Below are 27787 nucleotides of genomic sequence, written 5' to 3' on the forward strand. Positions count from 1 at the left end.
ATCAACAATTAAACGATCTACTCTTGAAGGGTTGGAAGGCAGGCGAGGAATAGGAGTATTGTTTGAACTGGACACTCGCTTTCCAGGAAAATTTCTTGCAAGCTCTGCTTCAGTCTGTAATAAAAAAAGTGAATTTAGATAAGGTTTTGAATTTGTCTTCATAGTTTGCCTGTTGTTAGAATGCTGTGGGGAAAGTTTAATTAATAGGTTTGCATTATCTGTGAACATGAATGGATACAATTGTACAGAAACATCAAAATTTACAAATGAAATGAATCAAAGAACTGCTGAATAATCAGGAATACTCAAGTGAAATAGAGAATTTTGGAAATTCAGTTAGTACATTTTCAATACAACGAAGCATATCAAATAAGGGAAAAATTCTTAATATGCAGAATAGCAATATTTAGAACCAGATCTCTCAAAATAATTCTTGGTATTTTTTAAAAAAGCAAAAAAATGACATCCTACTTTCTAAATCTAGGGGCATTAATTGTAAATGCAATTGTAAAGGCAATAGTGAATCAATACAAAGCATTGGTTGGGCCACAAATGCAGTACTTTTCATTGTCTACACATCTCTGCCTGCAATTCACAGAGCATCAAAGTATCAACTCTGTCGCTGATAGCCACACTGACAAGCAACCAAGTGCTCTTCTGTTCTTAGCCAGCTGGGAAATGCAGCTAGGCCTCAAGAAGGAAGATGAAAAGAGGTTCATTACAGTAGGGACTCCTTCATTACTCAGGCCTTGTCCTTTCTCCCTCCCTCAAGCAGAGTAGAACTGGAGAAATCAAGGTGATATGCAAATCTAGTGCAGAGTGGGAAACAACACTGCTGTAATATGCAAAGTGTAGATCATGTATCTTGTAGTGGTAAGTTTAATTCTGACATAAAGGCAACTAAGGTGAGGGAATTTCCATCTAAATGATATTTAATACTGACATCAGAAGAGTTGATCTTCGATGAAGTGAATGGGTCAAGTAGACTGTAAACAGTATAGGAGCTAATACAGCCTTGTTTGACCATTCTGAAGACATCTGTTTCAGATCTGCTAGTCAAGACAGCTGTTGTGATATTAACAAGAAGCAAACTCAGGAGTGTGAATAAGTTTCTTGGACGCCCAAATCTCTGCAGCACAGTCTACAAAGCCTTCTGATCCACTGAGTCAAATGATTTGGTCAGATAAATCAATGTAATGAAGAGTTCCAGGGAGAAGACAGTTCTAGAGAAACTCAGGTCTGCACAACTTTGGAGAAAGAAAAATAGTGAATGTCGAATACGAGAAGATTGATCTTCATAACTTTTCATATCAGTCTCAAAACCTTAACTCTGTTTTTCTTTCCACGGATGCTGCCAGCCATGCTAAATTTAATCAGCACTTTTTCTTAAATTTGGATCTCCTGCATAATCAGTATTTTGCTTTTACTGAATAATTTATACTGTTTTTCTTGATTTTTTTCTTGGGCTCGCTTGGCAACAAAGACCATGTCAAGAAGTTCCTCTGGAAGGTCTAAATCCACAGTGTCTCTGCTAGACTTCCTCAGACAAGCATGCACGCAAATCAGGAGAATGCACGTCAGATTTTTCCTGCTAATGACCAGAAAGAAATACCCTGACAGCTTCCACATCATGATCCATTTCCCTTTTTGAAGACAGTTACAATTGTCACATTCCTGAAGTTGAGGCAGTGGGTTAGGGGAGGTGATGTGCTTTTCCTTTCCAAGCCCGTAGGATGAACACGTGGAATCTTTACATAAGCAAAATAAGTTGGCAGAAGGTGTATAAAGTGAGGAAATATGAGGTTATTCATTTTGATAGAAAAGTTAGGAAAACAGACTTATTTCAATTGATGAGAAGCTATTAAATGTTGTCTTCAGAGGAATTTGGATGCATAAAAAAACAGAAAAATTAATATGCTGGTCCAAACATTTAGGAAGATGAATGGCATGTCTGCTTTCACTACATGGGCTTTGCAGCTTTAATTGCAGAGATTTGTGAAATCACACCCCAAAATATCATGTACAGTTTCATTCTCTGCACTCAAAAGATACACTTGTCTTAGAAGGACCATGACAAAGATTTCATGCAATCGAGTTCCGGGGCGCCAGTGCTGTTCAAGGAGAAGAAATCTGATCGGATGTGTCTACACACTTAAGAGTTAGAGAGAGAACAATTATTAAATTGATTACATTGCTATGTATAAGATTGAGATGCCTTGACAATATTGATGTTGACAGGCTCTTATCATAAAAGTAGTGATGTGAAAACATGGCTCATAAGACTTGTGTGGGCTAAGTGAATTCAAGTTCATGGGACAGTGACATAAGCACTGGGGAAAGTGGAGATTGTACCACTGGTACACCAAGAGCTTTAAACTAAACAATAGATGTCAAGAATCTAGCTTGGGTGGATGTAGAGAATCAAGGTAAGAGAGCAAAATACTACTGTGGGAAATTAAGGTCAGAGAAAGGCAGGAACATTCAAGAATAGATGTTACAAAGATAACAGGACAACAAACTAAATACCTCTATACCAGTCCAGCTTGTCCCTGCCTCCCTAACCTGTTCTTCCTCCCACCTATCCCCTCCTCCCACCTCAAGCCACACCCCCATCTCCTACCGACTAACCTCATCCCACCCCCTTGACCTGTCCGTCCTCCCTGGACTGACCTATCCCCTCCCTAACTCCCCACCTACACTCACCTTTACTGGCCCCATCCCCGCCTCTTCGACCTGTTTGTTTCCTCTCCACCTATCCTCTCCTCTATCCATCTTCTATCCGCCTCCCACTCTCTCCCTATTTATTTCAGAACCCCCTTCCCCTCCCCCTTTTCTGATGAAGGGTCTAGGCCCGAAACGTCAGCCTCTCTGCTCCTATGATGCTGCTTGGCCTGCTGTGTTCATCCAGCCCTGCACCTTGTTACCTCTATATCTGAATGTGCATAATATTCATAACACAGTAAACAAACTAATTGCACACAGTGAAGTAAATAAATATGATGTAATTGTCATTGCAGAGATGTGGCTGCATAATGACAAGGATTGTATCCTGAAAACTGAGCAGTAAAACAGCATTCCAGAAGAATAGAAAGTGAAGTAAAGGTGGAGGGGCTGCACTCTTCCTAAAGATTAACAATGGTACAATAATTAGGGGTAACCATTGTTCAGGAGACCAAGACATATTATCAGTTTGGGTGGAGATTAGGATATAGTAGGGAAAAAGGAAAATAAGTCACCAAAAAGAATGGTTTATAAACACTCTAACAATAATCACAACATAGGACAAAGGATATAAAGATTGAGTGGACGCTTGTGATAAATAGATGGCAATTAATCATGGGTGATTTTAATCTACATGTAACTTACAAAATAAGGCTGCATAATGAGCATGAAAGCTAAGCTAGCTGAAATGATCTGGAATACTAGGCTAGGAAACGCATTTGAGGGGGTTTTCAAAATTCTTCTGTGGGAGATGAGTGTGCCATTTGTAAGTGCCCATGAAATGAGTGACATCCTAAGCCAATTCAAAGCACAATTAAATGTTATCGCTGTTGCTTTGGATCTGGAGTCACATGTTGGCCAGATTGGGGTAACAATGGCAGACTGCCTTCCCTAATGGGCACTAGTGAACCAAATGGGACTTTATAAAATCAATGATCATTTCAAGATTATCATTAATGAGACAGCTAATATTCCACCAACTGTTATGGTGAAATTTGAACCCCTGTCTCCTGACCATTAGTTTAGGTCTATGGATTGCTAGCCGAGTCACATCACCACTGTGCCACCATATACCCCAAAAGAACATTTCAGAATACTCAGCATAAGTATGTTCATGACAGAAGGAAAAAATTATAAGAGGAGGATCCACTGAAGTAGTGAGGTGTGATATGATTGAATAATTCAAAGGTTCTAACTCAACTTGACAAGGTGGTCATAGAAAGGAATTTTCCTCGTAAGTCAATCTGGAATTCAGGGCACTGTTTAAAAGTTAGGGGTCGTTTTTTTTTCGGCCAGAGGTATGGAGAGGTTTTCTCTTAATAGGTTGTGCATCTTTGAAACTGTCTGCCTTAGAAGGTAGTGGAGGTAAATTCAGTGCATATTTTTCAGGTGAAGGTAGATAAGATTCTTGTTAGGTAGGAGAATGAAAAATTGAGGTTACACGAGGATGTGTAATTCAAAACATAAACTTATCAGCTGTGATCTCATTGAATGGCACTGCAGGTTTGAGGGGCTTTATGGTCTTCTTTCACTCTTAGTTCATGTGTTCTGTTTGCAGGACAGTTCAGAAGAACAGGATGTAGTCCAAGATGTGGATTAACAATAGCAAACTGAGCGGAGGGGAATTTCCTCACTCAAGGTTGTGAACCTTTGAATAACTCAGTTGTTTGAGTAGATTTATGGCTGAGATCAAATCGAATTTTGGACTGTAATGGAAGAAGGAATTTGAAGATTATCAACCTCACTTTTTTGAGCATTCAGCTATCATCTTGTCGAATTGAACAGCAATGCTCAAGAAGACACATGCCAGTTTTCTATTTCTCATGGTCTAGAGGCCAAGCATTTAACCATGACAATAGTATCTTTAACTAGCCTAACAGGACAGCAAAAGTATGCATACGTGTGTTTTAAATAGCTTAAAAGGTAACTTTCACAATTAAATGGAACAAATGCTTTTAATATTACCTTGACTATAATTAGTCCATTATTAGTGAGAATCAACTCTAATGTGCATGATCTCATCTCTTAAAATGTTTCAAGCTTTTCAACTTTCATGCATTTAAGTTGATTCTTTTCAAAATGCTTAATGCTAGACTCTTGTACAGTATATTGTAATGGTATACCACGATAAGTAGCTTGACAAAGGATAAGAAATATTTTTAAACTCCAGCTTCAAATCCCTTTTCTAGGACCTTCTATTTAACTACCTGATTGTTAATACATTTCCTACAAATGATTAAGTAATTCATTCCAGCATCTTCAAAGATCAGAAATAAATTTAAATGACAAAAATAATTGGAGATTAATTCGTGTAAATTCTTTACCTTTTTCCTCTCCTTTTCCAAAGCCCGCCATTGCTCATAACACTCTTCCAGTCGTATGTGAAGTTCATTTGCTGGACCACTACGATTTTTCATAGGTCTGTACTTGGAAAAAGGTGGTGGAAAACCAAAGTAGGGTGCGATCACATCTCCACCAAAAAGGTCATTCATAAAAGGGTGCAGCTGATTAAAGTCATCATAATGAAAAAAGTCAATTAATTCAGGGAATGGAAATGTTGAAGGACTGAAAGGAAAACTAGGTGAGGAAAACCCATGTGGGCCAAATTGAGAGAAGTTTTGATTCTGCTTAAAATCAGGCATCATGAATGGGAATGGAGGTACAAAGGAATGATTAATGAAATCAGACAAACTGCTACCATCCTGTTCTTGTTTTCTATAACCATTATATTGTTGGTGATTTTGACCAAAAGGACCCGACTGCAAAGAATGTGGATACCCATTTTTCCGCCCTCTCTTATCATCTCTGTTGTTAGCACCATTATGTCCATGTTTATTGGCAAATCTGAAATATTTCCCCGACTCATCATTGCGACGTTGTGTCCAGTTGTTACCAAAGCCAGTACACCGTTTTCGAAATTGATTATTTCTGGTGGTAGACGATTCATTCTGTACTAATGTAGTAGTCTTCTTTTGTTCTTGCATCTGGACGCCAGCATTGGATGAACCCCAACTGCTAATGGTATTGTTAGGAAATTTTTGGCATTCATTTTTCCTTAAGGATTCCAATGGAGCTGCTGAAGGATAATATATAGGTTGAAGGGCACCAGAAATCGGTAATTGTGTTGAAGAACCACTACTTACAGCAGAAATAGTTGATGTTTGAGAGCTGGTTGACATGACGTTCCCATCTTTTCTAAAAACCGGACTAGGCTCACCAGAGGAGCTCAACATGTTGCTATCAGACCACAATAGGCTGCTTTGGGAAGAATGAGGACTATACTCATCACTCTGTGGCGTAATGTTTGTCAAATTAACATACTCTGATGACATAGGGAAACCATCTAAACAATTCTGTTGAAGCTTTTTACATTGATTCTCAAAGTTGCCTCGTAAAACACGAGTATGGTTTTCCTGTTTTGGAAAGTCTAATGCAGATTTTCGGTTTATATCAGCCACAAAGCCATTCTCCTTGGAAATCTGCTGCCCACAGAAGTTCATTTGCGAAACAGAACAGTTATTTTTAAGAGAACTGGCATTGAAGTCTTCATATCCTTTTTGAATTGGTTGTTTTTCCTGCAAAACCTTGCCCCATAGTTCACCATGAGGACCATAACTACTTTCAGAATTCTGACTGTGATCTTTAATTCCAAATGTTACAAATTTATTCTCTCTAAAACAGTCAGTTTTATAGTATTCATTGCGTGTGTTTGTGTTACTATTGCCACAATTATTATGAAAGTTATGTGCAGTAAAATCAGAAACTCCCCTTTCTGTTTCCTCAAAATCTCGTATACAACAATCAAATTCCTTGGCCTGGAAGGTGAAGCCTTCTTTACGAGGCATAACATTGTTTCTTGTTGAGGATGAGAAATCTCTGGGTTGAGAATCACACTGATTGGTATCCTTGCTAATCATGGACTTCCATGATTCTGAAAGATTACAACTTTGAAAATCCTGAAAAAGTTCATCAAATTTTCCTGTTTCAGATAATGCCTGAGAGTTTTCTTCATAGTACTGAGAAACGCCTAAACGATTTGCAATTCTACTGTGATCCATGTTATTTTTCAAAGTTGGTCCAATAGAATCCCCATTTGCATTCGACCAAATTGACTGAAATAACCTAGAGGATGAACCCCTGCAGGAAACAGAACAATTATAGCTCAAAGCATCAGCATAAGTTTTACAATTAGTGTCAGATTTGGACAGATAGTGCTTTGCAGTATACTTCCATCTACCGATAATATAATTAACTTAACTTATTGCTGAAAAATTGCACATGAAAAGAATGTTTCTCAGTAACAGTGAAGGAACAGCAATATACTTGACTTGGAGGTGAACTTGCATGCAGCATTGTCTGCTGCTGTTACCATTCTAGCTGGTAGAGGTTACAGGTTTGGAAGGTTCTGTTGAAGGAAGCTAAGCAAGTTGCCACAATGCATCTTGCATATGTTACACAATGCCACTACTGTGCATTGATGGTAATGGTAGGAATGAATATTTAAGATAAGGGTGGAGTACCAATCAAGCAGTCACTTTTGCTCTGGACTGTGTTGGGTTTCTAGAGTACTAATGGAGCTGCATACACCCAGACAAGTGGAAACTATTTCATCACATTGCTAACCAGTGCCTTGTTGATAGCAAATAGGCTTTAGAGAATATCAGGTGATGTTACTTACCTCAGAATTCCCAGATTCTGACCTGCCATTGTAGCCACTGGCATATCTAATTTAGTTTCTGTCAATGTTAAACGATGAGGTCAGCTATGATATCATTGAATATCATGGGGAAATGCTAAGATGCTCTCTGCTGCAGACTTCCTTAGTGTGGCATGAAACAGCACAAGCATGAATGTCATCCAGGCTTTGCTGCATGTGCAAAGTCTGCCTCAATCCGAGGAGTCACACATAATGTTATGTGATCATCAGTGAATGTCCTCAGTTCTTGCCACATGTTTGAGGAAAGGTTATTTATGAATCAATTGAAGATGATCAGGCTTGGGTCACAGCCCCAGGAACACTTGCAAAATCCTGGTGTGATCGAAGTACACCCACAATACAGTTGGAGAGTTGCAGGATTGTGACCCAACAACCATGCCAATGCAAGGAAGCTTTGGTGTGTACATCAATATAAAATATATAAAGATGCTTTTACAAAGCACACCAAAACTATATTGAATACTTCTCAGTGTAACAATGCAAGAAAATACTAAATGTGAACTGCCACTTTCAAATTCAAATGACAAACTTCACAATTCAGATGCATCAGTGGAATGCAACAGCCTAAATTTGTTGTGACTCTAAAAATCAGTAAAATTTAACTTACCAGTCAGATAATGATTCTGGATTGTCAGGCTCATCCAGTATGCTGGAGACCAGTCCAAATAAATCAGGTGTATTTCCGGAATCTGACAAACTAAACTGGGCCCTGAAATAAGAACATTTCTATAATTAATATATTAATCATATTTCCGTTCCCTGGCATAGAAATTTATACAGTTGAAAGTAAACTCTGCTGGATTATTAGTATTTCACATTTTCTGTTTTTATTTTTAAAAGATAGACAAATATATTTATGCAACATAAAAACAGACAAGAATAGAAAAGACTGCTGCAATCTATCTCTCCAGTACAGAAGCTTCTAAAAAAAAAGGCACTCATCCCTTAAACAACTGAATACTTCCCTCTGCCAGAGAGAGAGGGAGAGAGAGAGCTTGGCAACTTCATGAGTTTATTAAAACACAGCATGACGGTGTGGTCTCCCTGTGTAGATTATGAAGTTGTTATATCTGAACTGTTCATCTTCTGAGTTCAAACATGTGCCCAAGGTTAAGAGTTTGTCATTACATCCAATTATTTGTTAGGGCCCACCTTAGCTATAATTCTTAACTTGCTGAGCCTGCTACTTTGGTCTCCATTAATAACTCATGTCCAATCTCAGTATCAGTTCAGTTGACATCCTCCGTACCAACATCACAAGGATATCCCCTCTGTATTTTCATAGTTGTACATGCATCATCCTACTAATACTTAGTACAAATTCACTTATTATTCTCTAGAACTGGCTATAGAACTAGCTATAGACTCTTAAGTTAATGATTTTGGTTCATTTTTGAATTTTGCACAGTATAAAAATTAGGAAAAATAAAATTCAAAAGTTCATTGGAAAGCAGAGGAGACATTATTCACAAAAAATTGTGCACAATATTTGTAATCAGTTCATTTCAGTGAATTATCCACGAGAACAAAAAGGAACTATACAATGATTCTTCACAGTGATTTTATTGTTACTGAAACACTATATAATAAAGACTCATTTAAAAGCAAATTATTACAATTCAAACTTTTTGAAGTACTTCACAAAAAGAGAGCTATTTAGAAATGAAGCGTCATTATGTAAGTAACATAGATGCCATTTTACATATAGTAAAATTATGTCATAAGGAGGAAAGGGAATTAACACTCATGTTTCAAAAATGAGATTCCAGTATCCAATTCGTGGCAACTTTCAGTTCCCACATTATTTCCTTATTTGTGCCTATCAATATTAGGAATATTATCCATATCTAGCACTCAGGGGTTCAGGATATTAGTTAAAATGCACACTAAAGTAGCCCAAAAAGCTAAATGCCTTAGACCCAAACTCAAAATATCTTAGTATAGCAGTATACATCACAGTACCTAATCCTCATCAGGTTTAACATTATTTGAGGGCATTAGCATGAGTCGGGGGCGTAGTGCTAACGTCACTGGACTGAAAATTCAGAAAGAACCTCAGGGTACTGGGAGGCTGAGGGGTGCCCTTATAGAGGTTTATAAAATCATGAGGGGCATGGATAGGGCGAGGAGCCAAAGTCTTCTTCCCAGGTTAGGAGGGTCCAAAACTAGACGGCATAGATTTAAGGTGTAAGGGAAAAGATATAAGAGAGACAGGAGGGGCAACGTTTTCATACAGAAGGTGGTGTGTACATGGAACAAGCTGCCAAAGGAGATGGTGGCAGCGGGTACAATTATAACACATAAAAAGGCATCTGGATGGGAACATGAATAGGAACTGTTTAGAGGGATATGCGCCAAATGCTCGTAAATGGGACCAGATCAGTTTAGGATATCTAGTCGGCGCGGATTAATCAGATGGAAGGGTCTGTTTCCGTGCTGTACAACTATAATAACTACGATTCTATGACTACTATTCTGAGAACATGAGTTTGAATTCAAAAACACATCTGGAATTAAAAGTTGGCCATCTAAAATCAAAATGCACCATGTAGTCAATACCAATTATTGTACAAGCACTAATATCTTTTGGAGAAGGAAATCTGACATCCTTACCTGAACTGGCCTACATGTGACTCCAGCTATGTGGTGACTCTTGACTGCCCTCTGAAATGGTCTAGAAAGCTACTCAGTTATATCAAATTACTACAAAGTCTAAAAAAAATGGACAGAATCTAGACAGATGACCCAGCATCAACCAAGGCACTGGGAATGATAATGGCAAACATAAACCTGTTAATCCTGCAAAGTCCTTCTTAAATATATCTGGGTAGCTAGCAACAAAATTGGGAGTGTTGTCCCACAGACTAGGCAAGCAACAGTCTGACATCTGCAATATAGTCATGTCTCAACGAATCCAATATCCAAAACACCGTCATGACCATCACCGTCATGAGGTGTCATGCCTCAATGGCTGGACACACCCACCAAAGATGGCAGCATGGTAATACACAGTTGGGAAGGAGTTGTCTTGACAGTCCTCAACATTGACTCAGACGTCATGACAACTCATGGCATCCAGTCAAAATGGGCAAGGAAACCTCCCACTGATTATCAATTACCACCCTCTCACTCAAATAATGAATCAATACTCTATATTAAATTTGGAGGACAGACCGAGTGACAAGAGCACAGAATACACTCGGGGTGTGGGACTTCATGTCTATCACTTACAGTGGCATGATAGCACCATTACTCATCTAACTAGCTGAGTTTTAAACAATACCTTCCAAATCTGTGGCATCTAGCATCTAGAAAGACAATATCAGCACATACATGAGAACACCACTGCCTGGAAGATCCCCTCCACAGCATATACCATCCTGATATGGAACTATATCACTGTTTCTTCATGGTCACTGGATCAAAAATCATGGAACTCCCTTCCCAACAACATTGTGAGTGTCCCTTTACCCTAAGAGCTAGTGGTTCAAGGAGTCCAATTCCATAGGTCTTTAAAGATCAGCAATAAGTAAAGTCTAGCCAGGAATATCCATATCCCAGGAACATTAAGTTAAAGTACAATGAACATACCACCTAACCTCAATGGTGACACCGGAACAGCACTGATTCTAACTACGCACTTAACACTTTATATTGACATTAATACCCAGCAGTTTCTGAATAAAATGAAATTGCTTTACCTCTGTTTAGGTCCATCATGAAAAGTAACTGGAGGTACACTATCGTCAGCAAACACAGACCAATGGCTGTATAAAATAGCTGGATCCACAGAAGGTGTAGAACTGCTGATGCCACTTAACAGAGAAGTTGAGAAAAGCTGCTGTTCCATGTTATGTCCTTACTAAACTACCTGTTAAATAATTAGAACTTATTACAGAAATGTTTCAATTGTTCACCAGCTCCAGCACACATTAAATGAACACCACATTATCACACATTTTATATCAATGTGTAACCAAATATATCTCTCATATTTTCATATGAAAATGGACCAAACACAACAATCCCACAATCATCAACAATTTTATGTTTAATATGGGAAACTTTGGATTTGGTCTAAGTTAAGACTCATACTGATAATTTCAAATAATTTCAAAATGTGTGTTAAAATCCAGAAATGTCAAGGTTCTCAGCTAAGTAAGATGCTGATTTTTGTCTTGGATATAACATAGAGTCTAAATGTACAAACTTTGAATGCTGGTCTGCTTCAGAATTCAATATACCCATTTGACAGAATCCAATACTCCTAAAGTAGCCAACAGCCTTTTCCATAAATACTCCAGTTTTGTACTGCCAAGCAACCATGTTCAACTTTCTCCATTCACTTGTTTCTTCATCAATAAGACAAAAATTAAAGTGGTGTCTTTAACTATTCCTATACTTAAAAGATTGTTGGCAGATTATATTCTACGTTAAGACTATTGGATTGATGAATGCCGAATACCTCAATGCCCAATCTGCAATGTTATCAATAAATGTTAAACACAATGATGTGAGCTCTCGTGAGTTTCTGTTTCAACAATGGGCAACATTATATTGGGATTTGCACGTTCATCATCATCATCTTACTGTGTTTGGGACCAGGAATTTTATTTACATTAATAAGGACCACGAGTCTGACATTCACAATCATGCTACCTAAAAAAAAAAAGAAATATTAAGCACTGTAACCTCACTTGCCCTCAAGGACATAGGAACAGGAGTAAATGATTCAGCTGATTGAGCTGGTTCTGCCATTTCATTAGATCGTGCCTGATCTCCTACTTCAATGCCACTTTCCCCGCACTCTGTCCATATCCTTCAATGCGTTACATCGGTCAAGAAAAATGAAATCAACATGTTTCTCCACAGATGCAGCTTGACCTATTGAATAGAACGAAGAACAGTATAGCACAGGAGCAGGCCCTTTGGCCCACCAAGACTATGCCAAAACACAATGTCTTTCCAAACTAAACACCCTTTTGCCTCCATGCGGTCCATAACCCTCTATTTCCTTCCTATTCATATAGCTGTCAATATGCCTCTTAAACGTTGCTATTGTATCCGCCTCCACTCCCTCCTCTGGCAATGCATTACAGGCACCTACCACCCTCTATGTAAAAAAAAACTGGTCTCTCACATGTCCTTTCAATTTACCCCCTTTTACCTTAAACATATATCCCCGAGTAACTGACATTTCTACCCTGGGAGAAAGACTAACTATCCATTCTATCCATACCATAATTTTGTAAACTTCTTCAGGTCACCTCTCAGCCTTCAAGGTTCAAGTATAAACAAACCAAGTTTATCCAATCTCTTTTCATAGCTAATACCCTCCAAACCAGGCAACATCCTGGTAAGCCATTTTTTATACCCTCTCCAAAGCCGCCACCTTCTTCGGGTAGTATGGAGACCAGAACTATACACAATATTCCAAACTAAAGTTCAATACAGCTACTCTATGTCCTAACCAAAGACGGCAAGCTTGTATATGTCTTCTTGACCACCTCATCCACTTGTGTTGCCACTTTCAAGGAACTGTGTACCTATACTCAGAGATCCCTCTGATGCTACTGACAGTTCTGCCATTTACTGTATACTTCCCTCCTGCATTAGATCTCCAAAAATGCATCACACCACATTTGTCTGGATTAACTCCATCTGTCATTTCTCTGCCTAAGTTTCTAGTCCATCCTGCTGTATCCTCTCGCAATCCTCCTTCCCCAATCCTTGTTTCATCTGCAAACTTACTAATTAGGCCACCCACATTCTCCTCCAAATCATTTAGAAATATTACACATAGGGGTCCAAGCACTGATCCCTGCAGAACACAACTGGTCACAGATCTCCAATCTGATAAACACCCTTCTACCCTTACCCTCTGTCTTCTATGATAAAAGGTTATAGTCCAACAGGTTTATTTGAAAACATTAGCTTTCTTGGTGTTGCTCCTTCGTCAGGTGTAGTGAGAGAAGCATCAAGACACAAAATTTATAAATGAAAGATCAAAAGATCATACAACTGATGTGAATTTACTGAATAAACCTAAACTGGCTGGCTGACTCCCTGATTGGTTTTATTTCCAAAGCAGGACTTTATAAAATGCCCCACTGAATGACTGTCTATGGGGTGAATCTGCATTTGCAGATACATTCTAAATTGTTCAAAAAGCACACAATTTGTAGATACAGTAAGTCAATGGGGCATCTTATAAAGTCCGCTTTGGAAATAAAACCAGTCTGACTCCAGGTTAAAACACGGACAGGTTCTAAACAAGGCCTCAAACCTAAAATGCATTGTCTGACCTGAGACGTCACCTCTTGTATACACTGATAAAACCTTTAGTTATCTCAAGGCAGTCACCTGAAAGAAATTCTGGGATTTGCATTTTAAAAAGCAATCAAAACCTGCATCTCCTTTCTAACTGATTAAAGATTTAACAGGAGAGAGTCAGCCAGCATTTTAGGTTCATTTAATACATTGACATCAGTTGAATGATCTTTTACTCATAAACTCTGTCTTAATGCCTCTCTCACTACACCTGTTGAAGGAGCAACACAATGAAAGCTAGTGTTTTCAAATAAACCTGCTGGACCATAACCTGGTGCTGTGTGATTTTTAACCTTGTCCAACCCAGTCCAACACTGACACATCCACATCTGCCTTCTTTAATTAAGCCAGTTCTGTATCCATTTACCAGCTCACCACGGTCCCCATGTGACTTCACCTTTTGTATCAGCCTGCCATAAGGGCCTTGTCAAAGGCCTTGGTAAAATCTATACAGACAATATGTACCAACCTACCCTTATCAGTCATCTTTGTCGCTTCCTCAAACAAAACTCAAATCGAGTTTGAGAGACACGACCTTCCCTGCACAAAGCCATGCTGCCTATCACCAGTTAATCCATACTTTTCCAAAAGTGAGTAAATTCTATCCTTAAGAATCTTCTCCAATAATTTCCCTACCACTGACGTATAGCTCACCAGCCTGGAATTTCCTGGATTATCCCTGCTGCCCTTCTTAAACAAAGGAACAGTCCTCTGGGACCTCTCCACTGACTGAAGAGGGTACAAAGATTTTGTACAAGGACCCTGCAATTTCCTCACCTGCTTCCCTCAGCGTTATAGGATAGATGTCATCAGGACCTGGGGGCTTTTCTGCTTTAATGCTTTTCAAAACACTCCTTTTTTCTATTGACATGCCCTGGAATATTAACACACCCTCACGATCCACCACATCCTTCTCCTTTGTGAATATTGATGCAAAGTATTTGTTAAGGACCTCACCCACTTCCTCCGGCTCCACGCATAAATGCCCTCCTTTCTCCTGGAGTGGACCTCCACTTTCCCTAGTCAATCCATTGCTCCTCCTGTATGTATAAACATCTTGGGATTTTCCTTAGTCCTGTTTGCCAGAGGACATTTCATGGCCCCTTGTAGCCTCCTAATTCCTTATGAGTTCTTTCCTACCATCTTTGTATTCTCAGATGGCTCTGTCTGTCTGCATTTTCCTTAACTTTACATATGCCTCATTTTCCTTTTTGACTAAGCTCTCAGTTTCTCTTGTCATCCAAGGTTCCTGAACCTTGCCATACTTATCCTTCATTTCCACAAGAACATGCTGGTCCCTGAACTCTAATCAACTGGCCTTTAAAAGATTCCAACATGCCAGGTGTGGATTTACCTTCTAATAGTTGCCCCCAATCTACATTCCCTAGTTCCTGCCTAATAGTAGTTAGTTAGTTAGTTAGTGTTCCCCCAATTTAATACTTACACCTCAGTAATTGCAAAAATACACGTTATTCATGAAAAAAATCTTTATCTACAGTCACAGGAACTAAAGCAGTTCTGTACAGTCTTTGCATATCAAGTAAAACAAACATTGGAATTTGACATTCCTTATAGTTGCAAAAACCAAAGACATTTCTTACTCATGTAGGAGAGCATTTACATCCATTGAGGTAACAAGAGGGTCTGCTAACTGAATAGACCTCATTAAACTTTTTGCCAAAGATCTTAGATGGTCTTTCCCCACTGTGCCTTGGCAGCAGCTGCCCCAAGCTTTAGTGTATCCCTCAGACCGTAGTCCCAGACCTTGGAACATGCCAGTCTGCAACACTCAGTCAAGATCAACTCCTTGTTCTGGAAGACCAACAAGTTTCAGGCAGATCAAACAGCATCTTTTACCAAATGGATGGTCCTACAGGCACAATTAATTTGTCTGTGAGCATCTGGGGAACAGACCATAGAGCAGACTCCTGTGTCACAGAGCTATTCTGGATGAACCTTGACAAAAACCACTGCAGCTCTCTCCAGACTTCTTTTACAAAGGCACATTCCAGCAGATGACAGTCTCTACCCATGCTCCAACAGTTCCTTTGACCAGGCATATGGGTAGTGCCTTTCTCATTACCAGCCAAGAGATGTCTTGTTGCTTGTTGGAAAGTTCTGTTAATGAGGCATTCTGCCAAATGACTTTGACAGTTAGCTCAGGGAACACCCAACAGAATCCAGTCTCTCCTTCTCCCTGCATGGTCTCAAGGATGCTAAGTGCTGACCACTTACTGATGGACTTGCAGCCCAAGGTATTTTTCTTTGAAAATTTCTCCACAATTAACAGGTGATACAGAAGGATATTTCTCCAGATTTCCTTTGCAAAGGCACCTTCAAGAAGGAGATGTCTGTGTAAGTACTTTATCGCCTTCTCCAGGCAGTACTCACTCAGTCTTCAAATCTGGTTTCAGAGCAGCCAACCCTATGTCCGTGATCCTCTTCTCAATTGTGGTGATTGAGCTGACTTCTCCCAGAACGCTCTTCAGTCACTTGCACAAGTGCCCTTTGTTGATGTCCTTCCTCCTGATGAGCACAGGTCCTCTGCGATCCCTTTCTTGGTCATGATGACTAAGCCCACTTCTCCTAGAATCCTCCTCAGTTGCTTCTAATCAATGCCCTCTGTTCAAAAAATTTCCTGCATTTCTGTTCATTTCCAGATTTCCCACGTATGCAGTATTTTGTTTCTGTATTATTGTTATGAATTGATTCATTCTGAAATTTTCCTACTCGAATTTAACCGAAATGGAAGTCCAAATTGTTCCCATACAAATATATCTTTTTACTAACAACTGGAAAGCCATCTAAATAAATAAATATGTTCCTAGATTGCAAAATAAACTGGACTAGTAATCCAGACAGCCAGGCTATTGTTCTGGAGATATGGGATCAAATCATGGTGATAAAGAAAAATGAATTTAATTAAAATAGGGAAATAAAGCTAACCTAACAGCTATCATTTAACAATTGTCAATTGTCATAAACAAACATAACTGTATCCTTAATGCCCTTCTGGGAAGGAAATTGGTTGTCCTTACCTGTTGGCCTACATGTGAGGTCAGAGGCTAAGAATCTTAGAGTGAATAGCTCACCCAATGTCTACCCAATTTAAAAGGAACAAGTCAGGATTTGACGGTTTACGGCCCAATGCCTGGGCAAGCGCAGCTCCAACATTCAAGACATTTCACACCATCCAGGACAAAACAGCCCATTTGTTTAGCACAGAGTCCACAAACATTCACTCTCCCCAGCACCGACACATAGTATCAACAATATGTACCACCTACAAGATGCACTGCACAAATTCACCAAGGCTCCTTAGACTGGACCTTCCAAACCCATTTTGTTTTGCATTTCAAATCATGCATTCTTCTGCACTTTCCCAGAAGATTGCTAAAACTGGTTGAGACTTATATGGGATATTCCTCTGAGGAGATGACAAATGGAGAAGGGAGCTGTACCATTTCAGTTTGATTACTATCATCCCTTTACATGGAACATAAATATATTTGTATCAGTTTGATAACTTGTCATCTACAGACTATTATCAAGACAAAATAAATCTGATGTGATCCATATTAGAACTGGTAGCACTTTGAAACGTATAACTAATAGTCTATAATATAGGTTAGAAAGTTGATTTATCCAAGCTTTTGCTCACATATCTACTATACAAAGTTACAAGAATGTCTTAGTTTTGTTCCAATCAGACATGAAAAGCAATAATTGCTAATTAAATGAGATATTCTGTTATTATCCAACATTCCTACAGCCCATATCAGCCATGGAAAACTTTACAATGACTTTTCAGTTTTTAGTTCAAATAATTATACCATACCCGTGATTAATGATGACTGAAGGAGGAAGCTGAACAGCCCAATTTCTTGTAGAGAAATTCAGATCCCTTTTCCACATCAGTACCATTGCAATCAATGTAAGGGTTTACAAACTTTGAAGTGGGCTCAGACTAAAAACAAAGAAATTGAATGCTTTTGAAAACAAACAAGGACTGATTAATGATATAATGTCCTAAAAGTGTCATTAACACTAATCTTTACTTCTGACATTAAGGTGCCTATAAGCATAGAATCTTTAAATTACAACCACTTTATAGCTACAGATCTAATTTTACACACTATAATAGATTTCAGCAGGGTGCCCAAAGTGGAATCAGGTCCGCATAGTTGAAATTTTACAGTCATTAACTTGGAGGCACAAATAGCTTTTCTCCCAGTTTCCTCACCCTGCCTCCATAGGTCTTCTCTAGAACCACTGCTCCCAAACCCACAAACCGCTCTCAGTTTTCTGAGGGGTTGCAGCAATTTTCAAGCCTCAAATGAGGTCACAATCGGGAAAGATTTGGAAAGCATTGCTGTACAGCTTTTTTTTTCAAAACCACGACAAGACATGGTGAGTTTTAACTGCTAATATGAACGCATGGAAGGGTGTTAATGGCTAGTTATTGTCAAAGGATTATTAGTGATGTTAGTACCTTTTGTTCCAATTACGTATGTTTTCTGTTTAAAGCCATAATGTAAGCAGTTTTTACATAATTTGTGAACAATTTTCAAACATCTCCAAAACCTTAGCATCAGTGAGTTAACAACTGATTAATAGACATATTTTAAAGTTTTACATCTCGCATTCATCAGGATAATGCGTAAGAAATAACAAAGTGGTAATTGGTTGCCAAATGTGCAACTTGCCTGGATGGGTGCAACTTCAACACTCCAGAAGCTTCACCGCATCGCACAAAGCAGCCTGCTTGATTGGCATCCCATGCACCACACATAGTGCTTCTGAAGAAGTCATAGTGGACTCGAAATGTTAAGTATGTTTCTCTCTTCAAAAGTGCTGCCAGACTTGTTGAGTTTCTCCAGTACTTTGTTTTAAGCACCCCATCTCACATTCAACATTCTCCCTTTACCACCAACGTACAGTGGAAGCAATGTGTACCCTCAACAGTGTGGACTGGAGTAAGGTATGTCAACAGCACTTTCTAAATTCATGACCTCTGCCAACTAGAAGTACAAGGGCAGGATGCATGAGAACATCACCACCTGTTAAGTCCCCCTCGAAGCTATACATCATTCTGGCTTTGAACAATATCACCATTTCTTCGCTGTTACAGAGACAAAATCCTGAAACTCTTCCTAACAGCAATATGGGCTGTAGCAATTCAAAACGGCAGCTCATCATCACCTTCTCAAGGGGAATTAGGTGCAGTCAATAAATGCAGGGCTAGTCAACGTGACCCACATCCTATGAATTAAAAGAAAATTGGAAATAGTCTGGTTTAACAGACTGTTGTTCAGGAAACAGGTGGAGACGTGACTAGAGTTTGAGGCAGGGGTTAAAAGACAACTTCATTTTGATGAGTTAAATAGGAAGGACCAGTATACCAGCAGTAGAAATTAACAACATTATCTGGTCAAATGTGGCCAAGAAAAGGTGTTGGCTCGTGAGAACTGGGTCAAGCTGCCAGAGATATGTCTCATGGACAAAATAAATGCAGATGGCCTAAGGATTACAGAAATGTAAACAAAGGTTCGGGCTTAGGGTAGGGTTAATCTTTAAGTGATGTTTGGTTCAGCTGGCTAGAAGAAAAGATGGAAGTGACAGCTACACAGATGGTCTCAACCTTAATAAATTATAGAATCAAAATGGTTATAACACAGGAGGCAGTCATTCAGCTATGTTTATGTTGGCCCTCTAAAGGACAAATTCACTTAGTGCCACTCTCCTGCTTTTTCACAGTCCTTATTCGGCCCAGTTCTAATTTTATTATCAATCAGACATATATCAAACATAGCTTTATTTTCTGCTTCATCTTGCTCTTTCTCAACCAGGGAGCTCTGGCTTTGGGTGCCATACAATTCCCCCTGATAAGAATATCTTTCAACTGCACAGTCAGCATCCCCTCTTGAAAGACAACCCATTCTTCTATCAAGTTTTGTCTGCCAAGCTTTGATCCTAATTTACTTGTATCAGATCCATTCCTACCCCACTTAAATTAGCCTTCCTCTAACTAAGTACTTTTACTCTAAATTGCTGTGTTTTTCCATATCTAACCTAAATCTTATGACACAATGGTTTCTGCCCCCAGATGTTCCCTGTACTAATTCTTGATCCCCAGAACCACATCCACCTATTCCTCCTTCCTCATTACTTCTTATGTTATGTTCTAGAGGTGGATATTCAAACCTTGTGAATTAATTTGTTTAAAAATTTAAAAAAAAAAGGTGTTTCACTCTTAACTGGCCTCTGAAATAGCCTGAAAGCTACTCCTTAAGGATAATAAGGGAATGGCAACAAACGCAGACCTTGCCAGTAAATTCATGAAAGAAAAACTTAATTTTCATGAATCCTTTTCGTTTTTCCTCTGTATTGGGATGGAACTGCCACCAAAATGTGATTCTTTTGCTTTTCCCAATACAAATAAAAAAAAAGCAATGGTGCCGATTCATTTTTTGTTGATACACAACCCTTGTATCAAAGACAAGGAAAGCAACGCGAGTTGGAAAACCATACGGTACTTAAACATTTTCTTGCACGCATCAGGATAAACCTCAAGCAATACTAAGGGGAAAATAACATTTATGCTATAGAGTCGGAAAGTGCTGGTGGTTTGAAAAGTGAACTCTGATTTGTAGAGGCAATACCACGGAGAATGCATTAGTTAAATGATGATTGACAGTTAACTGCCAAATTTTGTTTAAGTTTCAAATTAGACTGGTTGACTTTGATCAGTCAAGACATTGCCCTGAAAAACAAACATGTCATCTATTTTATTGAGTTGAAATAAGTGCAATGTGTGTACGTGTTCTGTCTGCAAAGAATAGCCTGGATTAAAATGTAAACAAACCTTGGCAGTTATTCTCCATCTCTATCAATCAGACCAACCAATCAGCATTCTATACTGTCCACATCTTATTTTCCCTTTACATTGGTATTCCTTTGAATTGTCCTAATAAGTACAAGATGTTAAGTTTCAACATAAGTAATACTCAAGTTATGTCCTTACAAACAACCACTTAAAATAGATGTTGAGTTTCTACATTATTATTATTTATTTTAATCTCTTTGGCATGCTTATACTGCATGTCAACACTAAACAAAGATTTTTTTTTTAATGCTTTCAATGGATAGACATGCCAAAGCTGTGAAATCTATTGAAATTAAATGTTGCTCACTATTTTCTGCCACTAGACAGGCATCATCATTTTTCTTGCTAGCTTCCAATGGGAGGAGCTCTGATGCAGGCATACAGAAGGTTATCAACCTGAACACTAACTCTGCACTTCTTTCCATACATGTTGCCAAACCCATGAACCTGTCCAGTTAATCATTTTTATGTCACATTTTCAGATCTGTAGTATTTCGCTTTGGAGAATTTTATAATGCTGATGTGAGTTTTTCCTTTATGGGAACAGTACAAACATGAAGAATTCCTTATACCTCAAACAGGTAATAATCTCATTTAGGATCCTTATAATTCACTTGGATTCCTTTTGGAAGGTTTTATCTACATTCACTAGAGAAATCTTGAGTAATTTTCTTATTCCGATTATCATTGGGATAACTTGATGTCACCATACACTTGATAAAAATTCATTTCAAAACAAATAAACTTCTAGTAATAAATAGTGTTCATCACAGACTAACAGAGACTAAGGAGACAATTTGTTAGAGATAGAATATCATTCTGAGAGAGTTGGAAATACTAGAAAAGCACAAATGGATTGGGCACAGATTAGCTTTGTAACCATATTCAGAAATGGTGACAAAATAGGTGCAAACTACTACAGACTCATTACTTTTACTATTCCACATATAGTAATGGAATGGATTGTTACGATGCCAACTGATAGTAAGTCAGTCTAGACGGAGTAATACCAGGCTTAATATTTCATAAGTTTTATTTTTTCAGTTTGGTTAGTGGTGGTCAGTCACAGAATATTTTCACACAAGATTAGCAATACTCTTTTATTAAAAGAAGTTAAGCAGGAGCAGAAGTAGGCCAGTCATCCCTTTGAGGCTTCTCCACCATTCAATAAGATCATTGTGACTGATCTGTTTATATTTGAAATCCACAATCTTGACTATACCCAAAAACCTCTGATTCCCTTGTCTACAATGGGCTTATCTACCTCAGACTTAAAAGTATTCTATGATCCCACTGCTTCTGCCCTGAGGCAGAGTATTCCAGAACCCTCAGAGAAAAACCATCTCCTAATCACAATTCTAAAAGGGCAACCCCAAATTTTTAAAACAGTGCCCCCTAGTTCAGAAAAGATCTACCAGGATGTTGCCAGGAATGAAGGGCTTGAGATATAAAAACAGACTGGAAAGGCTAGAACTTTTTTCAGGAGGTTGAGCAGTGACCTTACTGAGATTTATAAGATCACGAGGGGCATAGATAGGGAAAAGACCCTTGTCACTCACCCTAGGTGGGGAAGTTCAAAGCTATGGGGCATATTTTTAAGTTGAGAGGAGAAAGATTTAAAAAAGACGAGGGTCAACTATTTTACACAGAGTGGTTCGTGTATGGAATGAAGTGCCAGAGAAAGTGGTGTATGCAGGTGGATTTCAATGTATAAAAGAAAGTTGGATAAACACATGAATAGGAAGGGTTTGGAAGGATATGAACCAAGCGCAGGCATGTGGGACTAGTTTAGTTTGGGAGCATGGTTAGTGTGAACTGGTTGAACTGAAGGGTCTGTTTTCATGCTGTATGACTCTATGACTGGACAAACCCACAACAATAAACATCCTTTCTATGCTCATCTTGTCAACGCCTTTCAGGAATTTTTGTACATTTCAATCTAGTCACCCTCACTCTTCTGAAAACAAGCCAAGCCTGCCCATCCTATCATCTAAACACAAAATCATTACCTTAAAAACGAAGCTGAAATATACATAAATTTAGAAAATTTTTTAAAAATTCTTTCCTCAGTAATATCTTTTACAGTCACTCAATTCCAGTGTCACTTCTATCTTAACTCCAATTTGTTACGCAAATGAGAATTCTCCTTGGACTACAGAAGCAGTTTGTGTTTTTTACAGCTCTGGTGGCCCAGGGACTGTTCTCTCTCTCCAGACCCTGCAGCCAGGGAACCATCTCTCCCACTCTCATGGCCAGGGGACATTTTTTATGCTGATGTCACTGGTTCGGCCAACTTTTATCGCCCACTCCTTCCACTGACACATTTTAGAACGGAGACCAATTTAATGCCTGAACACACGCACGAACAGGTTCAGGAACAGCTTCTTCCCAGCTGCTGTCAGACTAACGAATGGACTCTCTAGCCTCAAATAATGCTTATCTTGCTAACGTTGATCTTGCCTAGCACATGCCCTGTGCAATGTAACCTGTATGCCTTTATCCAAGTCATTTTGATCTGTACATCCTATGCTTACTATGATCTGCCTATACTGCTCATAAACAAAGCTTTTCACTGTATTTTTGGTGCACGTGACAATAAATAAATGAATTTAATGGGAAGTGGACCTCATCAACAAATTAAGAAATGATCTGATCAGTCAAGCAATTATCCCACAAGATGGTTTTGATGCACCCTATTTCAACATTAAGCATACAGGGTGAACAAACAGGCTCAGGCCTGATTCACAAGTGTGATAATAAGGACAATCTTGACATGTGTGCAACTACAGGTATCCCAACATGTATACTAACCAATAATTACAGGTTTGCAGAATCATACAGAATGGAAAAAGCCCTTCAGCTCATTGTGTCTGTACCACCAAAAATATACTACTACCTACACTAATCCCATTTTTCTACATTAGATCCATAGACTTGAATGTTATGACATTTAAAGTGCTGATCCAAGTGCTTTTTAAAAACTTATACTAGAGAATCCCATGGCCAATTTCTCACCTGGGATGTCAAGGAAAGAAGCTCATTTGATTGTTCCATTTAAAGATGAATTTGAGCATAGGTTGGAGTCCATTAAGACATTAAGGAATCTGCAGCTGCATGTATATATTGGATATTAGCAAGAGAAAGGAACCTGGGTGTTACTTCATCAAAGATACGCTTATGGAACCCAACAAATATATTTCCACGCAGTGACCATGGCAATCCCAAGTTCTTGTGCACGCAACTAAAACTAAATCCAACAGTCCAGTCGCTAAGTTTAGAAGTTCAATGAATTCTGATTCACACAATGGTGGCTGGACTGCTGTGATATAGCACAGCAGTGCAAACATCTATATATTGTTTGAGTGGTACTTTGGTAAATCAGTAAGCAATATCAAGTAAACACATGGACACAACACTGCTAATGGCATAGCCTTCACAAACATGAGGGTATCCATCACTATGTATGTGGAAAAATATGCTCAAAACTTGAAGCAATTCACCCAACCATTCAGCTAGTCTATAATGTGCAGAAACTCATTGTTGAGATAGGACATAAAGGCATCAGTGTATGTGTACCTTGGGTATTCCATACACAAATAGATGCAGTGACAAGTCAAAAACTAAGATTGTCCTCTTTAGAGCAAGTAAGGTTAACAAGAAATGTATTTTAAATTTGTGAATGGTTTTAATAAATTAACTACAGTACTGTTGTCACTAGCATGAGTATCAGTAAACAAAGGACAGAGATTTAAGGGTTTTTGACCTTCACCATTTTAACATGAAACCTACTCCATTCAATGGATTCAGCGATAAACTTGGTTCTCACTAGTTTTCTGCCATTTGTCTCTCAGCCAAGGTTCAATAACAGTTGTCATAAATTTGACTTGGTCAAGAAGTAGAGGTCAATATTCAAGTAGCAAATGACACAACATTCAGAGACACAATAAGTTGTGTGGGAGAAGATTGTTTCAGACACAGACAAGGTTGTGCGATGCCAAATCTAAGGAAAAAGTTCAAATTTGAAGACATATTAGGTCGTTCATTCTGGGCTCGAGAAAAACAAGTCAATTTTTTTAATGCTAAGACACTTGGGAGCTGTGGAACTTAAAAAGGATTTAAGTTTCCACAAACTACTAGCAGCAATGCACAGATAGAAAACATTACTTAATTACTGCCTGACATGGTGTATACAGCAGGCCTGTACATCAAGCAGCTCACAGCCTGAAATGAAATGAGGAGGGGGGCCTGGGTGGGAGTAAGTGAATGACTCACAATGACAAGTGTCTGAGTGGGTGAATGACGGACAAGGGGACTGTATGGGTGAGTGGGGGAGCTGGACAACATACTAAGTATGTGTGTAACTGGGATGTGAATGACTAACCAACTGGAGAGCCCAGTGACTGGGGAGCTGGGTGGGTGAGTGACTGAGTGAATGTTAGCAAGTTGGACAAACAAGTGACTGGAAGAATGGGAGTGAGTGAGTGTGTGTGTGTGAGAGAGTGCATGCGGGAGAGAGGTAGGTCTGGACTAATAGGTAAGTGAAGGAGTCTGATTGACTGGTGGGCTAGATAGGTGTGACTGACTGGGAGGCTGACGTGGATGGGTGAGTGAGTGACTTACTTGGGAGCTGAGTGGGTGAGTGACTCCTGCTCCACACATTGTTGATAGTATTTTTGTGGGGTTTGGACAAAGCAGTGTAATAGAGGAGGCAAATGCAGGTTGATCAATTTACTGTTTAGGATTTTCTCCTTTGAAATCCATGCTTACTGATGTGAAACCACGCCGCCACCGCACCCCCCTCCCCCGACAACTAAACTTGTCCAACTCCTCTCCACTGGTTCACAAGACAAAAATTGAACCCTTACGTGAAATGGTAGGCATCCCTGCTTTAGAGAAACTCTGTTGATATGTCAGATTAATAAAATATGAAACATAAATTTTGCTTCTCTACACAGATGTTATCTAGCCTGCTAAATATTTCCAGCATATTTTGTTTCATTGGAAATATTTTGCAACTGGAGATTCAGTTTTGGGTACTAAACTTCAGGAAAGAATTGAATGCAAATTCACCAAAATTATACCAGGGGTTCATAGATTGCAGAATACCTACAACGTGAAGACAGACCCTTCGGCCCAACAAGTCCACACCAACCCTCTGAGCATCCAACATTGACCCATCCCCCTATGACACACCTAATCTACACATCCCTGAACACTACGTGCAATTTAGCATGGCCAATCCACCTAGCCTACACATTTTTGGACTGTGGGAGGAAACCACAGCACCCAGAAGAAACTCACACAGACACAGGGAGAATGTGCAAACTCCACACAGACAGTTGGCCGAGGGTGTAATCAAACACGGGTGCCTAGCGCTGTGAGACAGCAGTGCTAACCACTGAGCCATCCCGGGATAAATTAGGGGGACAAGTGTCATAAATTTATTCCTTGTGATTAGCAGGCTGAGGTTAATCTACTTGAGGTGTTTAAAACAATAAGGAATCTGACAGGGTAGACACAAATTATTTTCTTTTATGGGAAAAACCTGATCCAGGAGGGCACGTTTTTACTCCTCTTACTATTCGTTTTCATTCATATGAACAGAAATCTGCAACATTCTTTAAAATGCTATGAATGTGGATCGACTGAAATTTGCAAGGAGTAAAATTAGTAAGATTTTTGTTTTATAACAGTATCAGCAAGTTTAGAACACAGCGGGTAAAATTAAATTCTGGTATAGAAACTCACTTCCTGAAAAGGGTGGAAAAGACAGAAAATCTTAACATTTAGGAAGTCTTTAGATGCACATGCTTGATGCCAAGGCTATGGGCCATGTGCTGGAAGGTAGGTTAGAATATTTAGATATAGTTTTATGACCAGCACAAACTCGAAGGACCTTTTTGTGTGCTGCTGGCTCCTACGACTCTATAAGAAAAGATAAGGTTAAATTAAACAGTAAAACATGTTTAAAAGAGCTAAAAATAAAGAACAAAAACCAAGTTGCTGACCCTTTGGTCACTGGGTTTGAAATGTAAACTCTGCTTTTCCTTCCACAGATGCTGTCAGACATGCTGAGTTTCTCCAGCACTGTTTTTATTTTAAAAAATATTTGTTGCTATCTTGTCAAAATACTTTCTACTTTTCCAACTCCTCATGTGTATGACAATGACTATGGAACATCCACCAATTCACTTGAGGTTTTATTTAATGAATATTTGGAAGTCACTGATCATTGATTTTTTTTTTCACCTGGCCTGCATGTTCTTTAAGTAATAAACTGCCTCTTGTTGTGCACTCCCTCAACAGAGTACTTTTATTTGTTTTAAATGAATTAGACCACACTGCCAGTCTTGACATGTACCGCATTACAAGCTACTTTTCACTGATGTTTTCACTCCCACCAAATTGAATGAGTTAACAGGTGCGCAACTTTAATTCCCACTGGTACTCGATATATATTTAATACAGGTACCTTTGAGCACATAAAATGTTAACAAAGTTTAACTCAGAGGGCATTCGTTACCTGCAAAATTGGTTATAAAGATTGTTTTTTGTTTGCAAGAAGTTCCTTGGCACATACAAGTAGTTAGGCCAACCGGAATGTGAAAGATCTTTTGCCATTTTGTCATTCCACATTTGCCGTCTAATAAACTGTAAATCAAGTCTATTAAAGTGTTGCACAAATGTGCACCGAAAAAAAGAGACTGCAGGCCCAAACTGCTAAGTACCGCTCAAAAATGCTAAAAAGACTGCACTCTTATGTTTGTGGCGATGTTACGTAATCTGTACTGTGCAGACCAATCCCTTGCAGGCTAAGAAGCGAGAGAAAAACCTAAATATCGTTTCGGCAAATGATTTATACTCACTAGGTCATCATTTTTTTTCACAATTGTTACATCTACTTGCGTACCCTGCCGAGGAAACGGGACGCCATTAGTTCTACACCTCCTGGGTTGCTAACAGGAAACGCACTTTCAACCGTGCAAATAACAGGAAATGGATTATCAATCTTCACATTTTCCTTCCTGTACAATGACGTCTTTGTTATCCAACCAGTACGATTCAGTTTTCCGAGAAAAATATTCAGGAATGAAAATCGATCCCTAGCATTGCAAACATCGAACTTAAAATAA

General features: G+C 38.9%; 1 protein-coding gene and 1 long non-coding RNA gene across 2 annotated transcripts in view; both read right to left on the reverse strand.

Moving 5' to 3' along the window:
* Positions 1 to 27633, reverse strand: LOC109927875. Its single transcript, XR_007264809.1, has 3 exons — positions 27521 to 27633; positions 8046 to 8147; positions 1 to 114 (listed from the first exon to the last, which is right to left on the reverse strand). It is a non-coding gene; the product is annotated as an uncharacterized LOC109927875 (long non-coding RNA).
* Positions 1 to 27787, reverse strand: part of LOC109921859 (sodium channel protein type 4 subunit alpha-like) — a 1322739-nt gene that overhangs the window by 448654 nt on the left and 846298 nt on the right. The gene's annotated exons all lie outside the window — the stretch shown is intronic.

This window comes from Rhincodon typus, chromosome 2 (assembly GCF_021869965.1).
Source record: "Rhincodon typus isolate 14 chromosome 2, sRhiTyp1.1, whole genome shotgun sequence".
Taxonomy (NCBI): Eukaryota; Metazoa; Chordata; class Chondrichthyes; order Orectolobiformes; family Rhincodontidae; genus Rhincodon; species Rhincodon typus.